This window comes from Nilaparvata lugens, chromosome 3 (genome assembly GCF_014356525.2).
Source record: "Nilaparvata lugens isolate BPH chromosome 3, ASM1435652v1, whole genome shotgun sequence".
Classification (NCBI taxonomy): Eukaryota; Metazoa; Arthropoda; class Insecta; order Hemiptera; family Delphacidae; genus Nilaparvata; species Nilaparvata lugens.
In genome coordinates, this window is record NC_052506.1 from 79,915,818 (window position 1) to 79,940,493 (window position 24,676).

The 24,676-nt window shown below is 34.1% G+C and overlaps 1 protein-coding gene across 2 annotated transcripts in view; it reads right to left on the reverse strand.

Moving 5' to 3' along the window:
• The window catches only part of LOC111052589, a 100,173-nt gene that overhangs the window by 25,687 nt on the left and 49,810 nt on the right, over nt 1-24,676 (reverse strand). Inside the window, exon 1 of one of the 2 annotated variants that reach the window (XM_039424750.1) lies at nt 10,186-10,319. The exons of the other annotated variant lie outside the window; for it this stretch is intronic. The gene's annotated coding sequence lies outside the window, so the exon portion shown is untranslated. Of the gene's footprint in view, nt 1-10,185; nt 10,320-24,676 lie in introns of those variants that run through there. 2 annotated transcript variants of the gene reach the window in all.

The following is a 24,676-nucleotide window of genomic DNA, read 5'->3' on the forward strand; positions in this document are numbered from 1 at the left end:
TTTCATAATAATTTTGAATCCCCACCTTTTATTGACATTCTCGAATGAACCTTTGTTTCACTACACTGCACTTTCGTTGGTTTGTACGTTGCTTTATCGTCGGGGTTACAGTACCTTGTTTTTGGCGGTGAGCTTTTACCGATTGAATTTGGCTTGACGGCGACGTCCTCTTACGTCCCTAGACCTGTCGTCTGAACGGGTGTCTTGAAGCGGTTTTACATAAAGTTGCGGAACCAAAGGGGTGGTAGTACAAGAAGTTGGTTTGGGGACACACATGAACCGCTGTAAATAAATGTATTACAGCATTAATTTCTAACTCTTCCTACAATTCATCAAAAGCTAAAACAGGAGTTATCAATTATTTAATTTAGATTTTATCTTGACGTTCTGATTTCATTCTCAAAATTGAATTAAAACGGATTTACTTGCCAGAGTGTCATTAATATACAAAGCAACTTTATGAAAACACTCGTAATAAATTAATATAATGCTTTTAGAAAAATGAATACTTCATTAATTATGATGTTAACTTTTATGATATTTTTCGTTTGGTTTGCAAAATCAAATATAATTTTTCATATAGTAGCTCGGCTAGTATTGTTGGAAACTTGTGCGCTAGCCAACATTTATATTATTTATTATTTATGAACTTTAGGACGCAATCCAAGTGTAAATAACGGGCATTCGCCCAAAACTGCTCAGAACCTTAATTAAAAATGAACATTCCAGAGTTTATGATTTGATCTACCTACAAATACAAGTCCAAAAACTAGTATCAACTGAAATTATGAATTTATCACCTAATAAAACAAGACACTTTATAACACAATAAAAGAAAAAAAATATTGAAAATTTCACTTTAAGGAAAGATAATGTTTGCCTTATAAGATTCACCTTTAATTAAATAAAATTAGTAGACACATAGAAAATAATTTAAATTGTATTAAAATTTGAACATTCATTAATATTAATTTCCTAGAGAAGAAAAACTTTCTTCTTCATCTATTAAGATTTCTATCATAAAAAATTTACTAAATCATTCAAAAGCCTTAATGACATAAGAAAACAGAGTCTGAAAAATATAAATTAAAAAATGTCATAAACTCAATATGAACAATTCTTAAAAGTTTCATTTCAATTTAAAGGCTATCTTCCTGACTTTCAGCAATACTCTACGATAATATATCTCCAGGAACAATAACTCAAATGTAACGTAACTGAAAACTTTCTATACTTCTGTAGAAAAAAATTTATAATTATCTTCCATCACTAATAAAATCAAAAGGATTATTCTCACTCAATATTATTAACTTGAAAAATAACAGGCTTAATTAATTCAATACTCTTATGGAAGTTTCAATCAATTAAATTATTTTAACCTTATTTTACGTACCTTAGCGGTTATTTGAAGAAACAATTATTCGTACATGATGAAGAAACACAATTAAACCTTTCAGGACATGGCACGACTCGTAAATTTAAACATTAATAAAAAATAAAACTAGCTCCTACATTAACTACAGAAATAAACTTATAAACCTGCCCAAAAAGGGGGAAACATAGTGACTACATCTTTACTCTCGTAGTGCTCCTAGCAAAGTGTCCTCCGGAACGTAATCTGGTCTCTCGACTGGGGAATCCCCACTACTGTATTTAGAAACAGGTCTCCTATTGGGCGAATGGAATCAATTTGACCAATCGTCGCGTGGCTTCTACAGCCTTTGGACCAAATAGTAACTGCAAAATCGGTACTTTGTTATAATTTCAATGCTTGCTGTTTTCCCACTTATCGCACTTTATGTCGCGCCAGGAAGGCTAAGTTTTAGAGATAATTCCATAATCTACATTCCTCGACGACTCGGAGCCACAATTTTTAAATATCTATCATGGGAAACTCGAAGTCATGGCCGTTCATAATAGAGAGAGAAAATAATTTATTTCGCTAACTCACTTACAATAATGGCTCTAGTCTATTGCGTATTAAATTTACTATTATAACTTGGGAAAAGGCCTGAATTAAAGACAGTGCCCGGCACAAATGGAGGGAGCATGTTCAAAGAATGTCAGCTGAAAAAATACAATTTAAAGTCTATAATTATCAGCCAGTAGGCAAAAGAGATGTTGGCAGACCACGCAAGCATTGGCAATAATAGGATTTTTATGTTTATTTGAATAATTGGCTAGATGTGAGTCGGAACAGGTTAAAGCCTAATCCTTGTTTGTAAGAAGAAGAAGAAGAAGAAGATGTACCTGGATATAAGATGCAGTCATACAGATAACTGGATATTAGATATAAGATTACACAAGAGTTTAGTCAATACTACAATTTCAATATTTATGATGAGGCTGCATAATTATAATATAGGTGGTATTTTTTTCCTCAGGGCTACTCTTGAAAATATAAATCCAAGTACCCTTTTAAAATTGTTCAGATCAAATCATTTATTGAATACACCTCTATTATAAATAAAAATTGGAAACCTAAGAACCTTTTTAAAATTCTTCAGATCAAATCATTTATTGAATACACCTCTATTATAAATAAAAATTGGAAACCTAAGAACCTTTTTAAAATTGTTCAATCACGACTAAGTCTTGATAATGGCATTACATAGCCGAAACATGTCGTGATTGAAAAATGTTAAAAGGGTTCTTAAATTTATAATCTTTATTTATAATATAGGAGTATTTTCACATACAGAGAGCACAGGTGATACAGAACGCAACGAAAACGTGAGCGACTGTGGTTTCTTACTTGTTAGGCTAGTTTCACATTCATTCGGTTCGTTTCGTTTTTGGTTCGTTTTCGGCAAATTCCGATAAGTGTGAAACGGTAATTCGGTTTGAATTAGGTATCGAATAGAAACCGCATAGAACCGAACGCCCACTTGACTCTAATAAATTCCATCAGGTTTCAATTCGTTGCTAGCAAGAGGCTCCTTTCACACACTTCCGGTTTGGTTCGGTTCGTTTCGTTTTCGGCAAATTCCGATAAGTGTGAAACGATGATTCGGTTTGAATTCGGTGCCGAATAGCAACCGCACAGCACCGAACGCCCCCTCGACACGAATAGGTTTCATCATATTCGAATTCGTTGTCAGGGAAACAGGGAAAAACAAAGTCTTTTACACATGCTTGCCTTTTTTGTTTTTATTTTAACCTGATATCGTGATTATCTGTTTCAAAATTTTCCAAGTCAAAATAAATGAATAAATGAATAAATGAATAAATGAATATGGTCAATTCATTTCTGTTAGTTCACAGGAACATTTTTTCTCAATGGATAGTTTGCTAAATAAATATGAAAGATATAAATTAAAACTCAGGGAAATTTTTAATTTTTTGTTTATTTTTCAACGAATATTACATGATTTTATCAATGGAGAAAGAGATGAAGTTCATATACCATGTGTCAAAACAAGGAACAAATTTTCAATTAAAAAAAATAATTTCTCTGAAAATTGAAAATAACCTCAAAATAAACATAATCGAAAAGAAACTATTCAAATAATTCACAATTTTTAATTAACTTTAAAATTTTGTTGTTCAAGGAATAACATCTTACAATTTAACACAAGCTGTTATATTTAAATATACCAGCATGAACTGTGAAAATCCAAACACAGCTGTGTTTGAGAAGAAACTACCTAATTAGAACCGTACGAATTAAACACCTGACATGAATGAAAGCCACATTCGTTTTTGGTAACGAATTAAACCGAACCGAAAACGAACCGAGCCGAATGAAACCGAAAGCGTGTGAAGCTAGCCTTACTTGTTAGTCACGTTCCTCTCTATAATATTATATATGAACAAAAAATTTGTATGCCTTGGAATTTCAAAAGCAATTCAAGTCTGCGTCGCGTTGTTATCATCATCATCAGGTTTCTCTCTGCATGATTGAGAGTATAACTACAACATGTGCAGTTCTTCCTAGTGTTTGAATCTTTGCTGTTGTTGTTCAGTATTGTCTAATGTTGTCGTTTGAATCTTTGCTGTAGTTGTTCAGTATTGTCTAATGTTGTCGTTTGAATCTTTGCTGTAGTTGTTCAGTATTGTCTAATGTTGTCGTTTGAATCTTTGCTGTAGTTGTTCAGTATTGTCTAATGTTGTCGTTTGAATCTTTGCTGTTGTTGTTCAGTATTGTCTTATGTTGTCGTTTGAATCTTTGCTGTTGTTGTTCAGTATTGTCTTATGTTGTCGTTTGAATCTTTGCTGTTGTTGTTCAGTATTGTCTAATGTTGTCGTTTGAATCTTTGCTGTTGTTGTTCAGTATTGTCTAATGTTGTCGTTTGAATCTTTGCTGTTGTTGTTCAGTATTGTCTAATGCTGTCGTTTGAATGCTTCATCCACTGTGATCTCAAACTGACAAGAGGAGAATCTTGAGAAGTACCTCGAAAAATCTAATCAATGAAGTACCTCAGTTACAAACTTACAAATCATCAAATTGACAAGAGGAAAACCATCCTCGGTAAATCACGAATCGATATGCATAATTTCAAGTCAATCAGCCCAGTAGTTCAGAAGTTATGATGTGTCATTCGTGAATTTTCCATCTCTTACATCTCGTATATAAGCCGATTCTTCCATTTATTATATTATAGATTGCAATTATTTAGGGATGATTATTCATTTATATTTGGGGATCAAAATTGGATTTGTTTTTTATAGGCAATTGAAAAAAGTTTCATAGTTTCTTCTACAGTCAGATGAAATTATCAATATTACACTTAGAACCGATAGGAGAATGGAATCTTTGCTGGGTGATTTCCAGAATGAATTTAATAAAATTCCCACAGCTTTAACGATGCTCTATAACATCTCCAATCACCGACATTATAAACGATGCGAAAAAGTTTACAACCACGTTTCCCAGTAGGGGAACAAAAAAGATATCGATTCACAAACTCCTCCCATTATTATATCATGGAACAATGATCTAAATATTGCTTTGTCAAAAGCGGCGCTAACTCATGAGAATGGTATAATAAAATGAGACGGTAATAGCTTCGTTAACGGACGAATATAGTGAGGGGGAAGAAAACAATGATGATCTCTCACGAGGGAAATTTCATAGTTGAAGCTTTGGCGTGGGTTTAAATGGCGTTCATTCAGACAAACTTGAACTTCGAGTAACAAAAAAGCTGCGGCCATTCCAGGAAAATATTCCTCTAGAACACAGGTGAAGGATTTTAGCAATACTTTATCTGTGGTTCAGGTCTGTTATATAGGCTGAAACTTTCTTATCCTTTCGAGATGTTGGAAGGAGCTTCTTTAAGACTATCAGATTCCTGGAATCTTTGGTGATAATTCACGGCATTTTATCAAGTCTTTGAGAGCATTGGAAAACTCTAGTTGAAAATTTCTTATGAATTCAGTGATATTAAACTAATTTTTTGAGATTAGTAACATCTTTCTTCATAGTTTATGCAATATTTCATAAGGGGTGGAAGCATTGTATAGGATTATAATATGGAAATTTCGCAGCTTTAAGTCAAACTTATGCTATGAATGAAGAAAATTGTAGGTTTGACTCAAGGTCATTCACAAGCAAATGCTCATAAAATTCTATTACTCGCTATCTTAATTATCACCTTTCAAAATAAAACTTTCAAAACCATCAATGGGAGATGTCAACTAATCATCGGATACTAATCCCATTTCAAATTTAAAGATCAACTGCAAGGAAACTTCCTTCAAATTTTACAATATTTCAATAACCATTGCCCTTTCTTCCTATTTTATGGAATTCTACGAGTAATGAAACAAAGAGTGAACAAAATATCAGTGATTAACCATTCTTAGGGCTATATTCTAACACTAACCTCAACGCTAAACCACGTTCACTTGTAGATATGTTTTGATTTGTCATAATGTGTTTCAAACGGGGTTTAAACGATCAGCTGACATTTCTCCGCTCAATCAGAGTAGCTGCATACAAAAGTTACTAGACAGAAGTTACTGTCTATACTAACGTTGTCTGCATACGGGCTTAAGGCTGAATGAAACACATTAGTCCATAAAAGATACTTTATGAGCTGGATTACCTAGTTAATCAGAATATTAACAGCGAATTCAAATTCAGAACTATCAGGCTATCAAATAATTTCACTTCATTATTCAATGATTACAAAAGGGGGGGAATTTCTACCAAACAGTGAAACATTTGATTTGGGATGGAAAAGTACCAGAAAAGGCAAAGATTATGATGTACAAGATGTATTACGTACCCATCATATTATACGGAGCCGAGACATGGACGATGACGGAAAGAGAGTGGAGTCGAATACAGGCAGGAGAAATGAGGTTCCTCAGGGCAATAAAGGGGAAGACACGAAAAGACAGAGTTAGAAATGAGGATATAAGAAGAGAATTGAACATGGGGAGTATAAGGGAAAAGGTTGAAAGTATGAGACTACCCTGGTTTGGGCACATGAGGAGAATGAGAGAGGATCGGCTGCCAAGGAGAATGGAGGAGATGAGGATTGAAGGGAGGAGACCAAGAGGACGACCGCGACGACGATGGACAGACTCAGTGGCCAACGAAGTGGAGAAGAGAGGACACCGATGGCGGCAGGTGGAGGACGAGCGATGGTGGGAGGACCGAACAAGATGGAGAGGCATTGTAAACACCCAGACCCGGCACTAGCTGGAACGGGACCCGGATATGTATGTATGTATTCAATGAATAATAATAAATTATATCATCTTCCAGTACCTATTTCGAAAATTAGATTCCAGAGTTCTATTTATAATTTTTGATCACTGAAAACAACCCGGTTACACAAAAGCCTGTTAAATTTTAATCATGATTGAATCTACGAAAGCCAATCAGAGAAAACTTTTTCGAAAAGATGGCTTCCTTTATTAGCTCTCGTTGCATTAATTTAATCACGGTTGAATTCTATGCAACCGGGAACTAGAGTTCCAATCAATTATGCGAAAGGAAACTGTTTTACAATAAATAAGTGGGGGAATGAGTTGAATCTTCTTATTTTTTATTAGAAGGATCCTCAAATTTTCATAATAGTTATAATTTGAAAATGCACAGTTACGAAAAGAAAAATTAAACCGAGAGCTGAATTGAATTGGTATATCATTCAACCACCACCATTCATACTGTCATCTCCTGGTTTCCTGGAGAACTTAATTCACTTCAAACTGACAGCTTTTCTCATAAATAAGTACTTATATGATAAACATTTGTATAGCCCTTCTCATAAGAGTAGTGCTGACACTAAGTGCCGCTCCTCATAGCTGTCACCAAGATAATACTAATTAGAACATAGGATGATTTGAGAAAATACAGCGCTGCCATAAATTTCAACCACCTCTCATCACCAGACTCTCATTATTCAGACCATTTTTCCGTTCGCGTTGTGTCCCCATTGTATGTCCACCAATTAGCAGTCGAGCCACACCCATTGTCGCACGAATTTCCATCAGAATGTGAATATTTTTTCAAGAATACGGACATTGTTCGCCTATTGTCACGACATCAACAATCGTCAGTAGGTTAGTACACCCGGAAATTAATTTTTGCACGATCCAAGCGACACAGATTCTCCATTCGGAACACCAGTTTGTTCTCTTTTCCAATTCGGAAGTTGGATTCAGAAAATAATGTTGATCTGGCTTCTTATGAATCGATTGGTATCTAAAGCTGCGTATTGATACGAGTGCCAGCATGAACACGTGCATTTCAATTTTCATCAGCTGATTATATCTGTATTTGTTGACCGAGCGAAGTGAGGTCTAAGATTCAAGTCGACGGTTTGGCATTTCTCTTAATGTTTAAATGTTTATAGACTTTCTTCCTTTTTTTCCCGCGTAAATCGGTTTTATTGAATTAATAGTATTTCTCCCTCAGTATTTCCTTGTAGTATTTTAAACAATTTTGAACTAAATTTAACTTTTGCCTTCATTTGTTACTTTACTGATGCTCAATTTGACTGGTTTTAGAATCAATTGTTAAAAAATTGACTGGTGACAGAGGTTTATTTATTTATTCATTTTTTATTTATTCTTTTTATGTTATATATTTATTGTATAGATGTTTGGGTACTTCAGGAAATTATATTTTATCTCTTTTTTCAGGTTTTATTATCATTTCTTTTTTGTTTTTTACTATTGCTCTAATTCTGTTTGTGTGAAATTGCAAAAAGACTCATTTTTTTTTTAATTCTGGTTACCAAAATCAAGTGACTTTCTCGTTCATATTATAATGTACAATAACAATAGTGTTGAACTTCAACCACAGCTGTTAAGCTACTGGAGTTCTTTTCTTTTTTTCCATCATGATACTGTTTCTTCATAATGATTGCATTGTAAAAATATTTGTAAAATATGTCAGTGTTGTGAATAAATTTCAATTTCAATTTCAATTGTATATGTTTTTATGTTGCGCATTTACGGCGAAACGCGGTAATAGATTTTCATGGGATTTGACAGGTATGTTCCTTTTTAAATTGCGCGTCGACGTATATACAATGTTTTTGGAAATTTTGCATTTCAAGGATAATATAAAAGGAAAAAGGAGCCTCCTTCATACACCAATATTAACGTAAAAATCAGACTATAGAATTATTCATCATAAATCAGCTGTCTAGTGGACAATAATACTACCCGTTCAAAAACATCGAACATCTTGAAAATTTATCTTTCCATCAACGTTAGTAGACAGTTGAATATAATACTACCCGTTCAAAAACATCGAACATCTTGAAAATTGAATCTTTCCATCAACGTTGTAGACAGTTCTGATAACAGCGCTCACACTCACATTCCGGGACGACACGTCACGGTACGATAGGACAGAAAGCTCTATATTTATTTAGGATTTTTTCTAGACATTTTAAATTGATAAATTATTTATTGATTTTTGAGAAAACATAACAACAGGTCAATGTAACTTACTGAGCGCGAGGTCTACTGTTCACAGAACTACTAGTAAAGAAACGGTAAGATACAGATATAATAGAATATAATTGGCATCAGCTGATGTAAAGTGCGCGTGTTCGTGGCGCTCACGTCTGTACGCAGCTTAACAGCGACAGGAGTGATGTTTTAGTGTTGTTTTCCAGGAATGAAGCTACCAGAAAGCACAGAAAAATTAAAATTCGATCAGTTTCTTCAATGCAACGTTTCCATTTTATTTGATTGAACTAGATTTTACCAAAATGTACAAGCGTTTTCTGGACTGTCTATTTCAAATCAAGGTTGAAAGCAGTTTTGGGCGGATGCCTGTTGTTTACACCTTAGTTGAATCTATTCTATATGAATAGTAAATATATAAATAAATTTAAACACAAGTAATGATAGCTGAAATTTTCCACCCCAAGATGAAAGTGTGTCATACACTATATCACTTATTTACATGCATTCTATCACTACAGTACTTCACTATACTTACCATACTATAGTTCACGGTAATCTTTCTACACGTATTGTTCCAAATTACACTCAATTGAAAAAAAATTACATCATTATCCAATAAAATGATGGTGTTATAATTCTAAAATACTTTTTATGTAAATTGAAGTAGCCAGAATTCGTTTTTTTCAACTTAGCAGCAGTTACGTTGTTAAATAGTCCAATGAGCTTGAATGAGAATCATCGATCATTCTCCATTCTATAGCATAACTACTGTTATTCAAATGATCCGAGTTGAATAACCAATTCAATACATTTTTCCCTTCTGAATACAATTTAAAGCAGTTAGATAGAATCTTAAGCAATTAAGTATATATAACTATATATATATATATATATATATATATATATATATATATATATATATATAGCAATTAAGTATAGAATCTTAAGCAATTAAGTATATATAACTTATATATATATATATATATATATATATATATATATATATATATATATATATATATCCTTCAAGAATCAATACAATGTACTGACTAAAATCAAAATAACAAAATATGAAACTGTACTAAACAATGTAACTCTCAAGCTATCACAATTTTATTCTTGCAGATAGGAAAGAGCTTACATAGGCAACAAAGGCCTGTGCGTGAGCTAAACCGATACCCTATCAGTCACCCAACTGACCCAACTAACTCACTAATCTACAGTAACTATATAAACCATAGTTACTGTACACTAACCCAACGTTATCACTAACTGAAAAACTGAGATGATAGACTTTCTTCAACTTACTGTTATTGTGTGTAAAAGACAGTTGTTCCTTTCTGGCTGGCTATCTGACAACACTGTCGCAGGCATGGAGGAGCCTGTCACCATCATCAATGACTGGAGTGTACTTTAGTTACTGTTCAGAAAAAGAGTCCTGAAAAGTGTATCAAGCTGGCCGAGTGTGGGCGAATGTGTGCGTGTTTGAGTATCAAACTCGCTGAGTGTGGTGGGCGAGTGTGTTCGTGCTACTTCTAAAGATTGGGAGAATGGGAGAAAAAAAGGAGTTGAAATGAAGAAAGAAGAGTACGTAGAAGAAAGAAGAGAAGGGGGAAAAGGGAGAGAAATAGAAGAATGAGAAGAAGAGTTAAGAGAAAGAGCACGAAGTAAGCCGAAACTTGGTAGACTTTCCAAGAAGGGAAATACTGAAGGAAAGTGGGTGGAGGCAAAACAAAGTATTTCCAACGCTTACTTCCGTCTCACAGTGATTATTTAAGAACGGGAAGCCGTGGAGTGTGGAATGTGTTGCAATCTTCAACAAAAAGGCATTATTGTGCAATATTTATTTCTTGGAGAATGCTTTCTTGTTGTTCCAGATTGATGGATTCTTGACCTGACTTTGAACCCATCAAATGACTTGTAAGTGTATGCGTATTTACTCATTCATTTATTCATTGGATGAACAATTACAATATCGGAATGAAAAAAACAGGCTATTATGGTAATTCTACTCATATCAGGACGTGGAACTGTTGAACTGAGTCAGCAGTTTCGTGCATTGTGCAACGCGGTTCTGAATGATGATGTCAAACCTCAGGAGCCTCTTTTGGAACGTCATCGATGTATTTACAGCCGTAAATACATATTCATATAACATATCATATACAAATCAATCAATCAATTGATATAAGCATACTCGTATTACTTTCCTTGCCCTATTACCATAGGTAAGGAAAGTATTGCTTCCCGAAAAAAATTAAGGTACCCAAATTTCTAACTTTCTATACGTTTCAAGGTGTGTGTGTGTGTGTGTGTGTGTGTGTGTGTGTGTGTGTGTGTGTGTGTGGTGTGGTGTGTGTGTGTGGTGTGTGTTGTGTGTGTGGTGTGTGTGTGTGTGTGTGTGTGTGGTGTGTGTGTGTGTGTGTGTGTGTGTGTGTGTGTGTGTGTGTGTGTGTGTGTGTGTGTGTGTGTGTGTGTGTGTGTGTGTGTGTGTGTGTGTGTGTGTGTGTGTGTGTGTCTGTGTGTGTGTGTATGAGTGTATGTGCGTCTGTGTACACGATATCTCATCTCCTAATTAAAACGGAATGATTTTCGCGATTTTCTCGAAAACGGCTCCAACGATTTTGATCAAATTCACACGATTTTGATCAAAAGTCATTGATAAGCTCTATCAACTGCCACAAGTCCCATATCTGTAAAAATTTCAGGAGCTCCGCCCCATCAATGCAGATAGAATCCCAATTATCAGGCTTCAGATACAATTGAAACAAAAAAAATCAAGTGGAGTAGATTGAGCATGAAAATTTCTACAATTAATGTTCAGTAACATTTTCACCTAAAATTGAAAATAAGATTTAAATTCGAGAAAATGTTATTATTCAATTGCAAATTATTGTTGATTCTATAAAATCATTCACTATGAAGAGATAGCAGACCTCATGTGTGTCTCCAACGTTATTACCCTGTCACCAGCTGGCTCAAATCACTGAATAGTAGACTTGAGATGCGCGGGAACACTATTAGATGCGCGTCAGGTGATCAATTTTCATAACGGCAAGGAAAGTTGTGTGAGTGCGCCACACCAGATTTTTTTAGGTTTCCGAAGGGGAAATCTGAAGTATTTTGAGGAATTATACCGATGCTATTGCATTTCATAGGACTTTTTACCAGAAACAGAGAAAAGAGCTTTGGATTTGTTCTGTTTCTTGACTCATTCGCGGCTAGTTGATTATTATAAATCCATAACATTTCGCATACATAAGGGGTATTCACAATGTTGTTTTAGCCAGCTAAAGTGCTATTTGATAACTCTGGATTGTGAACGCCCCATCTAAAACCATCTGCTATTAGCTAACTGCAGTAGCGATCCAAGTGGATAATTTGTATAGCTTGAAGTTAGTTTGAAACTTAGACCAGTTATAGAATAGACACGCTGGGAAGTCTAGCCTCTGAAGCCAACATCTACTGCCATATCGCCCTATCGTGACGTCATCATCGCATAGAAAGCTTTTAGATTTTGTCTATTTCAGATGAAAGTAAATTATTATTCATAAAAATGGTAAACTCCCACTGCGCTCCCACTGAAATAGACGCAATCTGCTATGGAAAACAATGTAAACAAACTCTACAGAAAAGTTTTCTATCCGATGCTGATGTCACGATATGGCAGTAGATGTTGGCTTCATCGACTTTCAGTATGAATATACAATGGGGCGTGTCTATTCTATAACTGATCTAAGGTTTGAAAAAGTAATATTATAAACATGTGGCTGCCGTTTTAAAAGAGATAGCTAGAGTTAGCGGACTAAACCTGCGCTATCTGCTATCTCGTCTGTTAATTTTTTACTTTCCTTGCCCTATTACCAAAGGTAAGGAAAGTATTGCTTTCCGAAAAAAATTAAGGTACCCCAATTTCTAAATTTCTATACGTTTCAAGGTCCCCTGAGTCCGAAAAAGTGGTTTTTGGGTATTGGTCTGTATGTGTGTGTGTGTGTGTGTGTGTGTGTGTGTGTGTGTCTGTGAACACGATAGCTCCATTCCCAATTGACTGATTGACTTGAAATTTCAAACTTAAGGTCCTTATACCATGAGGATTCATGAGAAATTCAATAAGAAATCCATTAGAAATAAGAAATATTCAATGTGTGTGTGTGTGTGTGTGTGTGTGTGTGTGTGTGTGTGGTGTGTGTGTGTGTGTGTGTGTGTGTGTGTGTGTGTGGTGTGTGTGTGTGTGTGTGTGTGTGTGTGTGTGTGTGTGTGTGTGTGTGTGTGTTGTGTGTGTGTGTGTGTGGTGTGTGTGTGTTGTGTGTGTGTGTGTTGTGTGTGTGTGTGTGTGTGTGTGTGTGTGTGTGTGTGTGTGTGTGTGTGTGTGTGTGTGTGTGTGTGTGTGGTGTGTGTGTTGTGTTGTGTGTGTGTGTGGTGTGTGTGTGTGTGTGTGTGGTGGTGTGTGTGTGTGTGTGTGTGGTGTGTGTGTGTGTGTGTGTGTGTGTGTGTGTGTGTGTGTGTGTGTGTGTGTGTGTGTGGTGTGTGTGTGTGTGTGTGTGTGTGTGTTGTGTGTGTGTGTGTGTTGTGTGTGTGTGTGTGTGTGTGGTGGTGTGTGTGTGTGTGTGTGTGTGTGTGTGTGTGTGTGTGTGTGTGTGTGTGTGTGTGTGTGTGTGTGTGTGTGGTGTGTGTGGTGTGTTGTGTGTGTGGTGTGTGTGTGTGTGTGTGTGTTGTGTGTGTGTGTGGTGTGTGTGTGTGTGTGTGTGTGTGTGTGTGTGTGTATGAGTGTATGTGCGTCTGTGTACACGATATCTCATCTCCAAATTAACGGAATGACTTGAAATTTGGAACTTAAGGTCCTTACACTATAAGGATCCGACACGAACAGTTTCGATCAAATGCGATTCAAGATGGCGGCTAAAATGGCGTAAATGTTGTCAAAAACAGGGTTTTTCGCGATTTTCTCGAAAACGGCTCCAACGATTTTGATTAAAGTTATACCTAGAATAGTCATCGATAAGCTCTATCAACTGCCACAAGTACCATATCTGTAAAAATTTCAGGAGCCCCATCTATGCAAAGTTTGATTTTAGATTCTCAATTATCAGGCTTCAGATACAATTTAAACAAAAAAATTCGAGTGGAAAAGATTAAGCATGAGAATCTCTACAATTAATGTTCAGTAACATTTTCACCTAAAATTGAAAATAAACTCGAAAATCAAGAAAATGTGATTATCCAATTGCAAACTATTGGCAACTGTTGATTCTATCAAATAATGATTCACTATGAAGAGATAGCAGAGCTCGTGTGTCTCCAGCGTTATTACCCTGTCACCAGCTGGCTCAAATCTTTGAATAGTAGACTTGAGATGCGCGGGAACACTAGCGTCAGGTGATCAATTTTCATAGCGGCAAGGAAAGTTGTGTGAGTGCGCCACACCAGATTTTTTTCTAACGTACCACTGTAGCAATGAGTTAACACATACTTAGCAAATAGCTGGAGATAGCGAATAGCTCGACTTAGCCAGCTAACTCCAACATTGTAATACCCCTATAGTAATTATACAACTGATAAATTAATGTGTATTATATGTCTAGGGTAATCTGTAGAATGGATTAAGGAAAATTGGCAGGGACTTTAGTTTGCTTAGGCCTGTATGCAGATACTAGGTTTAAACGGAGAAATGTCAGCTGTTCGTTTAAACCCCGTATGAAACACATTATGATAAATGCAACCATATCTACAAGTAAACGAGGTTTAGCGTTAAACGTGGATGATGCATATGGCCTTAGTAAGTTCCACGTAATACGTTTAAATTTACATAATCTATATAATTATATAAAAGTGAAATGGCACTCACTCACTGACTGACTGACTCACTCACTCACTCACTCGCAGAACTAAAAATCTACCGGACCAAAAACGTTCAAATTTGGTAGGTATGTTCAGTTGGCCCTTTAGAGGCGCACTAAGAAATCTTTTGGCAATATTTTAACTCTAAGGGTGGTTTTTAAGGGTTTAAAGTTTGTCTTTAAGCATATATATTCTTCTTCTCCCAATCTCTCAATTATAATTGAAATTTCCATATCATATTTTACTATAGAACTATAATCTAGATAGAGTACCTCTTCGAAACAGTTGCTAACTGGCAACAAAATTAATAATTTTGTCAGGTTGGCATTAAGTTGAGTTGACTTTGTTAGGTTGGCATCAAGTTGAAGATTTAAATCCATTTCTCGCGTAGAAATTGATTGGGCTCTTGCTACTTCAATCCTGGGAATATTATATTAATAGCTGTCAGGCTCGCTTCACTCGCCATATCCGTTTAGCCAGACGTTTAGTCTGGACCCCCGACAGGATTGTCCTAACATATGATAAAAAAAACGCTCAAATGAAAAATGCAGGCGAGCGAAGCGAGCCTGCTGATCTCATTCTTGGACGATCCAGTCGGGGGTCCAGGGGGCGGAGCCCCTGGCTAGACGGATATGGCGAGCGAAGCGAGCCTGACGGTTAGTACATTATAAAATAAATAAAGCAGATACATTATTTTATGGAAAGTAAACAAGGAATAACATCAAAGCTTAACTAATCCTTGTCTATCATATTCTTGGTTATTTCCAGAGTTGATCACAAAAAATTCGTAGAAACTATAACGTGTGATGGAGGACGAAGGTAGGTATACGAAGGTATAACGCATTAAAAATACGGTTCAGATGAGAGCCGATTCACGTGGGTGTTGTGTTGGGGAGGGGGCATTGAGGCGAGGAATGACGTCACTGAAGTCGATGTTTGCTTAATTATTGGAAAAGATTCACCAATCAACTCCACACACCGGTCGACACCGATTTAAATTGAGGTAACGCTGCTGTTCGAGAGAATGCTCTCCTGGCTTATGAGATGTCGGAGAGAGAGGAGTTCAATATATCGATGGTTCATGAGAATTAGATTGTAAGAGTATTTGGAGATAGGCCTACACCTCTTGTGACCTGGAAGAGATTTCAAGGATCTTACATACATAGTTAGATTCACGTTTTCAAGTCAAAATCTGATCAACATTGGTTTTCTATCCTTGTTTGCCATAACAAAAAGTAGATAGCTCTCTATCCTTCTCCAACTCAGCACCATTGCCTGATAATTGTTTCTAGCTTTTGACGAATAAAATATATTAATCAGTGTGCTGTTATATGTATCTATCACCCAATAGACACCAATAACAGCACAATAAAATTAGTAGAATTGATGGTGATGTTGTGAAATCTCTCCATAATAAGAAAACAAAGATATTGTCAAATTTCACTGAAAATTTATTAAAAACTTTAAAACAGAACCATGGTTTCACGTAGTTAACCAACGCATCATCAGCTGTACTGAGGAATGTTCCTCTGTACAGCTGATGTTGCGTTGGTTAACTACATGAAACCATGGTTCTGTTTTAAAGTTTTTAATAAATTTTCAGTGAAATTTGACAATATCTTTGTTTTCTTATTGAGCACAATAAAAATTGCCATCCAAATATTGTACTTGTCTATGAGTACAACCATGAACATAGCGCACCTGTCGAAAGATCTCGTTGTCACAGTCGGTGGGTAAATTCATTTATTGTAGAAATTTGACTGCTAGTCGTTTTTTTTACAACGGAAATAGAAATTTAAGGCTGTGCAGAGGCTAAAAATAAACTTTCTACTGGTGATACTTTTCAAAGTTTCTCGATTTGTATACTATCAAGCTATCAAAATGAAAACGTTTTCTCAAGAAAACATTTTTTCCGATCATTACTTTTTGAGATATGAGCGCCTAAAGTTAAAATTTTTGGGGGAAAAACATTTTTAGTTCGGTATGAGATAAATCCATGAGATTTAGAGGATAGATTCTTCATGCTATTGTTGATCTACAAAAATATCAATTATTGAGAAAGTTATTCAATATACCAAAAATTACCCAAAAATAACTCAAATGAAAGTTATTTCTGGTCATTTTTAGTAAATTGAAAAACTTTTTCAAAAAATGATATTTTAGGAAAATATTTGTTTTATTAGATCAACAATACCATGAAGAATCTATCCTCTAAATCTCATGGATTCATCTCTTATCGAACTTGAAATGTTCTGTCCCAAAAATTTAAACTTTAGGCGTTCATATCTCAAAAAGTAATGATCGGAAAAAATGTTTTCTTGAGAAAACGTTTTCATTTTGATAGCTTGATAGTATACAAATCCAAAAACTTCGAAAAGGATCACCAGTAGAAAGTTTATTTTTAGCCTTTGCACAGCCTTAATAGTGAAAATTTCGTGATGGAAAACAATATTGGAGAATTAATATATATATTTGAGATAGAATCGATCGTTATAAACAGGAATTAAAAATTAATTTTAGATCAGAGATATACCGGGATATCTTGCATCACATCTATCTACTATAGAAGACGGTGAAACAGATAAGTGACAATCGTGACTTTCCATTATTTTAACTGAGTTTTAATCGAGATTCTCACTATAGTTGTGATGACTAAATTTCAACAGTGGTTCACAACTTACTGTTTCTTTTTAATCATGATGATACAACTCTCGAGCTTGAAAGTTTTATTATCAAACTATCTAAATTTAAAATGGTTCATTCTATTTCAATTTGCAGTTCCAAGACTTGGTGTAGACATTGGAATGAATATAAACTGCATAATATTTTTGAACAATTTGAGACAAAATTGAGAAATAGAGGAAGTTTTGGGCAATAGCCTGTTTTTCTTTTCTGAATATTGAATTGATTGCTCTAACCAATAAATAAATGAATAGTAATAGAAGCCTTGAATATAATACAAAGTTGACGAGTATCAGATTCAGGATTACATTCGGATTTTGGAGTATCATATCAATATTTGGGGTATTAAATAAAAGACTAAGAAATTGGCAAAAACCACAGATTTACTGATAGTTAGAAAGACCGGTTTCGGAGATTGAAAATGGTGTAACAACCGAAACTGGTCTTTCTAACTATCAATAAATCTGTAGTTTTCGACAATTTCTTAAGTCTTTTTATTTAATACTCCAAACATTGATATGATACTTCAAAATCTAACTGTAATCCTGAATCTGATATTACTCGTATTACTATTTATTTATTTATTAGTATTTTTATTTAATATGGATAATTACCACAATATCAACTTCTCAACTTGGAGTATTTTATCATACGATGTGAAGTTGTGGATTGTAAATCCTTCACAGATAATACGATGTTTCTGATATTTATAAGAGCAGTCTCTAAATTCCCTCTTTTGCGAATAAATTCACAAAAAATTAAGGCCGTCCGGCTCGCAAAATTACTGGGTTCAAACCTCAGCTCTAGCTCAGTGGTAGAAACATGAATTTTATAAATACAAATAATCACCATAAGGTTCAGTGACCGGTGATTGATAATTCTTACCGCTGCTTCTATGAAGTTCTTGAAGAATACCAATACGGAAAATAAAAGAATATTTGATGACTGATTATCAGTAACCATGTACCACTAGAGAATAATAAGGACCAACTATAGTTGTTTCTAGTTGATTCTTAAAACGCTCGTCGTGAATACAAGTATTCACCAATATACCCTTCCAAAATTCCTTAGAACTTACAACGCCAGTTCTGGAAGCTCTCTGGATCCTTATATGATATAACTGGAACCTTATTAATATAATTTCTTAATATACTTGTTCTGGTAGATGAGATGAATATCATCAAAGGATGATAAATATTGAGTGCTCTGAATAAGATTAATATCACTCGATTCAATAATTTTAAGTGCTGCTAAATATTTGTTGATATTAAAACAGCTCAAACTATATAACACAAGATGAGTTAGGATATAATAAAAAATTCTATAAGTTTGTATGCTGACATAAAACACAAAATATATTCCCATAAAAAAGATATGCATAAAATATTCGATATATCTATAATTCACTTAAATAATCTATTTCTAAAATCTGAATAATTATCACAGGCTTTGCTAATACTCACAATAATGAGTTTCAAATTCATAAATATATTATATTTAATACTGGTACTTATACTTCCAATCAATATAAAATTCTGCAAATAAAAACCTGTTCGGTCTATAAGTTTGATATGATATACTTTGTTCAATTAACAAAATTATAATTAATAAATTAATATTCAAACATGAGATCTCAGGGATTTATATGAATTCGGGCTGTGCATGGAAGTAAGCTTCCTACATATATTAAATAAATTTATAAATGTTCTTATGGACTATGTGATATTATTCAACACGTGGTGACTTTTTATTTTAATTCAAATTAATTGGAATAGCGCTTTTTTATTAATTACCCCACTGAACGTAGAAAAAACGAGCTCGTTTGAATTATCACTCACTGAATTAAAGTTCTAGATGGTCTCGTGGATTGAATTAATTATTTCCAATAATTAATTAGGTAGGCTCCTTTTCGTCACTGCTGGGCTAACGCGTGATCCAGATTTTTATAAGTTTCTTTCGAATTAAAGCTATTTTTATGGGAATCTTTACAAATTACGAACTCCTTGACAGCACTGAGTTCACAGATAATTGACATTTAATACAAATACTTTACATTTAAAAAAGGGTTTGGCTTAATAGTTTATTAAAATTTTTAAAAGGAAGAAGAAAGAACCCCAAACTCCATGTGCATCCTCTCAGGTCGGGATCTTAAGCCAGAAGAAGGAGGTTTTTAGAAAAATTTGTCTCTTCCACGAATAATTCTGTAAGCTACTCTCTGATTGGCCTTCAATTTAATAGACTCAATACAATTGGTTGCCTTGGGAATCAGGGCTTCCTCGGCTTTATAATAGAAAAAATTAAATAAAAAAGAATTTTTATACAAATGTATGGAGTGTTTATCTTAAATTGATTTCATAAATAAATCCTAACATGCGATGTTAATACATTCAGTCTTTATATGAGTTTTGTATACTCTTGATTTATCATGCTTTTTTAGATTATAATAAATATTTATACAAAAATAATGGGTGTCCGTATTTCTACACATCGACTTCCTTTAGTATGCATAATATATCCTTTATGAGTAAATTTTATATAATTCAACCTGTCATATGGGTTGATCGAATAATCAGCTGATTCGCTCAGTATTGATTCTAATAATTATCGATTTATCCAAGATCGACTAATTCTTTTCAAAATGTAAACAAGTAACTCTAACCTCAATGTTCATGCATTTTATTTTTTATAATCCGCCAATAATAAGTAAGCCGCTTTATAATTTTTTGATCTTACCAATGGGTTCTCATAATTATTAAATCACAATTATACATGTTTTCTTATCATTGTTGATAATGCTATTACTCCTAATCGCTAATAATACTTGATTTGAGTTGATTTATCCTTTGACAAGGTCTAACCTTCTTTCCAATTTTATAGTTCTATTATATTTCATTGGTTCATTTTAAAATATTTGGTGGTATTAATTTACCACGTGACAACGACTATCGAGATTCTAAAGGGAGACATGAGTACAGCTGTTGAACTTGTCAGGATGGATGAAAATATTCTGATGTGGTTATGAAAATATGAATGTTTGGAGTGGATCCTTTGACTGACAACAACAATAAATTGAAAATAATGATGATCAGAAATTTCACAATAATATAATTATTATCTCATGGTATTAAGTTTACTCTGAAATAATATTTTGAAGCTCGAAAGGGAAAACAGTTTTGGGCTGAGAGCTTGTTGTTTGTTTACGGCTTAAAGTTTGTTTCTTCTCTTTGATCATGATTATTGTAAGCCAGGCAAAATATCATACAATGTCATCAAATTCCATCAATCCTTCATTGTTAGTCTTCAGTTTTGGGAACTAAATTTTGAGGATGCATTCATTCAAACATTTTTTGAACAAGTCCTCTCATTAACAATGAATCGTGTTGATCGGATTTGCGGTCGAGTTATTACTTGATTTGGTGGATGAAAATTCAATTTTTGGAGGTGTATCCTTGATACCCTTCCTGAGAAAGGACATTTAAAGGTCCGAATTTCACTGTTTCATGTGGAAACATTACAGTGATATCTCATCGCATATTTCATCATACTTATGTGATCGATATATTTTCAGTCTGTAGGTTGATATAATTCATCTACTATTTCACCCTTTCTGGTTATTATTCTCAACGCTAGAACGTAAGTTGAATTTTGTTTTGTTAAACACATGGATGAAGGAATTTGAATCTGAATGTAACAATGAAACTTGTTAAGTGCAAATGAAAAATCGGGTGTTGGCCTTAATAACATTCTGGTTAATCTAAAGTTATTAAATAACGTGAATTAAATTATAAGTGAATAACGTAATTAACGTGAATTTTACGGTAATTTATCAACTGGAAATGGAAAAGTATAGAATAATAATTCACATGAGTCCTTTCAGCAAAAATCGGTTTCAACGGTTCAAACGCTCTAGATCCCATTCGAGTCTATCAAGAGAGAAATCGAATTATTGTGGTTCGTGATGGTTTGTGGTTATTCACACTTGTAATTGACAGTGACGGATGCAGAAAACATGCCAATCGTGCTGATCGGTTTTGTGGTCGAGTGATTACTTGATTCGGTGGATGAAAATTCAATTTTTTGAGGTGAATCAGAAGAGATTCTCCCTATATGCTGTGGATTTCCTAGATGTGATGTGATATGGAAATTTCAAACAATCTTGTGGTGTGTAGCCTGTATTTTCAATTCAAATAAGTGGAAAAATTATCCTTATATCATGGATTTTCTAGCCATGATTCTTGTGAGCTTCAAACAATATTTTAGAGTGTAGCCCAGTGGATAAAAATTTGTATTTCCCAGTCGAATCAGTTGAAAAATTCTCCCAGTATAATCGAATCTGTGTAGTCCGAGAGGTATCACTTTTGTGTAAAAAAAGAGAGCTGTGTAAGCTCTCTCTTGAAGACAGAAATAACAGCATTCTTCCTAATTTTGTCTCAGCATCCAATTGTGCACAGCATTCTTACTAATCTCCAATACTCTGTTCATGCTTCAAATATGAACATCTGAAGATGCCATCATGATGAAGATTCATACCTTATTTGTAACTAGAAGGTAACTCGTGATCCGCAAGGGTCTAAATAAAAACTTGATTAACTGAATACTTGACGTAATGAAGTCTTGATGAATTGGCCTATAACCATCCTCGGTAAATAAAGAATCTATATGCTAAATTTCTAGTTAATCAGTCCAGTAGTTCAGACGTGATGATTCGTCATTCGTGAATTTCCTATCCCGTACGTGTATAAGCCAGTTCTTTCCTTTAATATAATTATATTATAATAAATCTTAATATTATATTAAGATTATATTATAATATAAAAACTATATTGGTATTGTTGTTGGTGGATGTACGTACTACAGTATAATTTATTATTACATAGAATAGGATATTCTCGTTCCACCATCATAGTCTATTTCGCCCATAACCTTCTCCTGGTTTTTGAGAATATCCTCATATCCTTCATCCTTTCAATAGATGGATTTTTAATCCCAACTATTTATATTCGACTGGAGCTAGTCATATTTGATTCATGAAGGATATGATAAAAATAATATAATATCGAGTATTATTTTATTTTTATCATATCCTTCATGAATCAAATATGACTAGCTCCAGTCGAATATAAATAGTTGGGATTAAAAATCCATCTATTGAAATAGATATTGGATTTTGTACGAGATGCAGTGGATTGCGAAATCATTCTCATCATTATAATGCACCCGGATCACTGATCTTGTCGGGTTGTGCATGAATTTTGCAGCACAGAAAATAATGATTTTCATGTCTTTATTGTTGTGGGAGTGAAATGTATGTCCTATTGGTACAAGAGAAGGTGTGAGGGGTGTATAGAAACCTTTAGCAAAGTTTTATGAGTGGGAACTTTTTTTTCAGAAGTTTTCATATGATATTTCATGTATGAGTTTGAAATCCAGAATGAATGAGAATTCATTTTGGTATGTGAATCATTGATTAGAAAATAATAGATACGATTGAAAGAGACTAGTGAAAATAATAGAGAGACAAGCTGAAAATCAAAACTACCTAGATTGAACAACAGAGCAAACCCTTGAGCTGGGTTTACACCAAAGTTATTAACAAAATGTTAATATCTTATATTAATCCTAATAGATTCTATTAGATTGAACGGAACTTGACAAACACTTATTTTCATCATGCGTGTGATAAGTTATGTTCAATTCAATAGAATCTATAAGGATTAATATAAGATATTAAAATTTTGTTGATAACTTTGGTATAAACTCAACTTTATACAATGTAATAAGAAGAAACATTCACCAATCTGAAACTATCTTTGTCTTTATTATTTCATAATGGTAAATGATATAATTTATATGAAATAGAAGGTTATTTTAATTAAAGAGTCATCGACTCTCTGTGTTGACATGAAATATCGATTCTCTGGAACATGGAAATTTGAATTAGTGAGACTGCATTTGACAGGATTTGAAGTATAATGGAAGTACAGTGTTAGCTGTTATTATTTGTTGTTATTTTGTGATAAAAACTAATGGTGTAATCCATGTGCGGACCAGGTCAATAAAAATAGGCTTCACCTCTTCCACCTTATCATCAGCTTTTAGACTGGGTAAAAGGTTCACCTAAGTAAAACAAATAATATTATATAATCCATGGGTGGACCAGGTCAATAAAGACCAACGTTAGTAGACAGAACTAACTACTCTGTCTACTAACTTTGAATCTAGACTACACCTCTTCCGCCATATTATCAGATTTTAGATAAAGTAAAGGGAGAATAGTTGAATATAACATTTAAATTGCAATTGAAAGGTACAAACATGTTCCTCTTAAAAAAGTAAAGAAGTAAAACTACATCTAAGTAAAAGGTAAAAATCAATCAATACTGATAATATGGTGGAGTTAATGTTTCACTTCATAACTGTTAAGAAACAGTGTATAATGTGATCCATTTATTGATTCACATTCTATAATCCCTGTCTCACTGGTAGTATATGAATATAGCTGAAACTGACACACTTATAAGCAGGGTACATCGACCTCACAGCTTTCTTAAAGCTCCTGCTGTCTTTTAAAGTTACAGATTCATAACTCAAGTCCAAGAAACGTCTTTCACCTAATACTGAATGCATACAGCTATGAACCTTTCAAAAAGTTTTCTTTATTGAATTAATTCACAAAAGTTCCCCAGTATTGTGCGATCATTGTGGAACTCTTTCAGACTTGAAACAAGACAATGAACTATCTCGATTAATCACATCAACCTCAATTTGATTACAACTTGACTCGGTTTTGATATCACTCTATCACTTTCATTCTGAGATTAATGTCGATAGGAATAATCGCATTTCATCACTTAAATTCTGAAATAGGTATAGGCTTCCAATATTTGTTTCCTTGTTAGTATACACAGGTATCATCATTGTGATATTATATATGTTAATAGGAATAATCAGATTTTTTCAAGTCTATTCTGAAATAAACATGGATGGGAAGGAGGGTGATTGTTGTAAATATACTATTCAAATCAAGCTCGTTCTAGAAAGATCTGACCACTCAGGGCCGGTTTCCGAGCTCGGGATTTAGCTAAGTTCTAGACTTCAAACAGCTGGAGTCAGAAAATTGACTTTCCAAAACGGGGCGTGGTAGCACTTTTTATGATAATCCTCATTTTCTCATTTCTATAATTTGAATAGTTTTCCTTGACGAAATGAAACATTCCTAAATGATTTGAAATAGCTGAGACTTTACACTATTTTCTCTTTATTTTATTTTGTGTTCAAT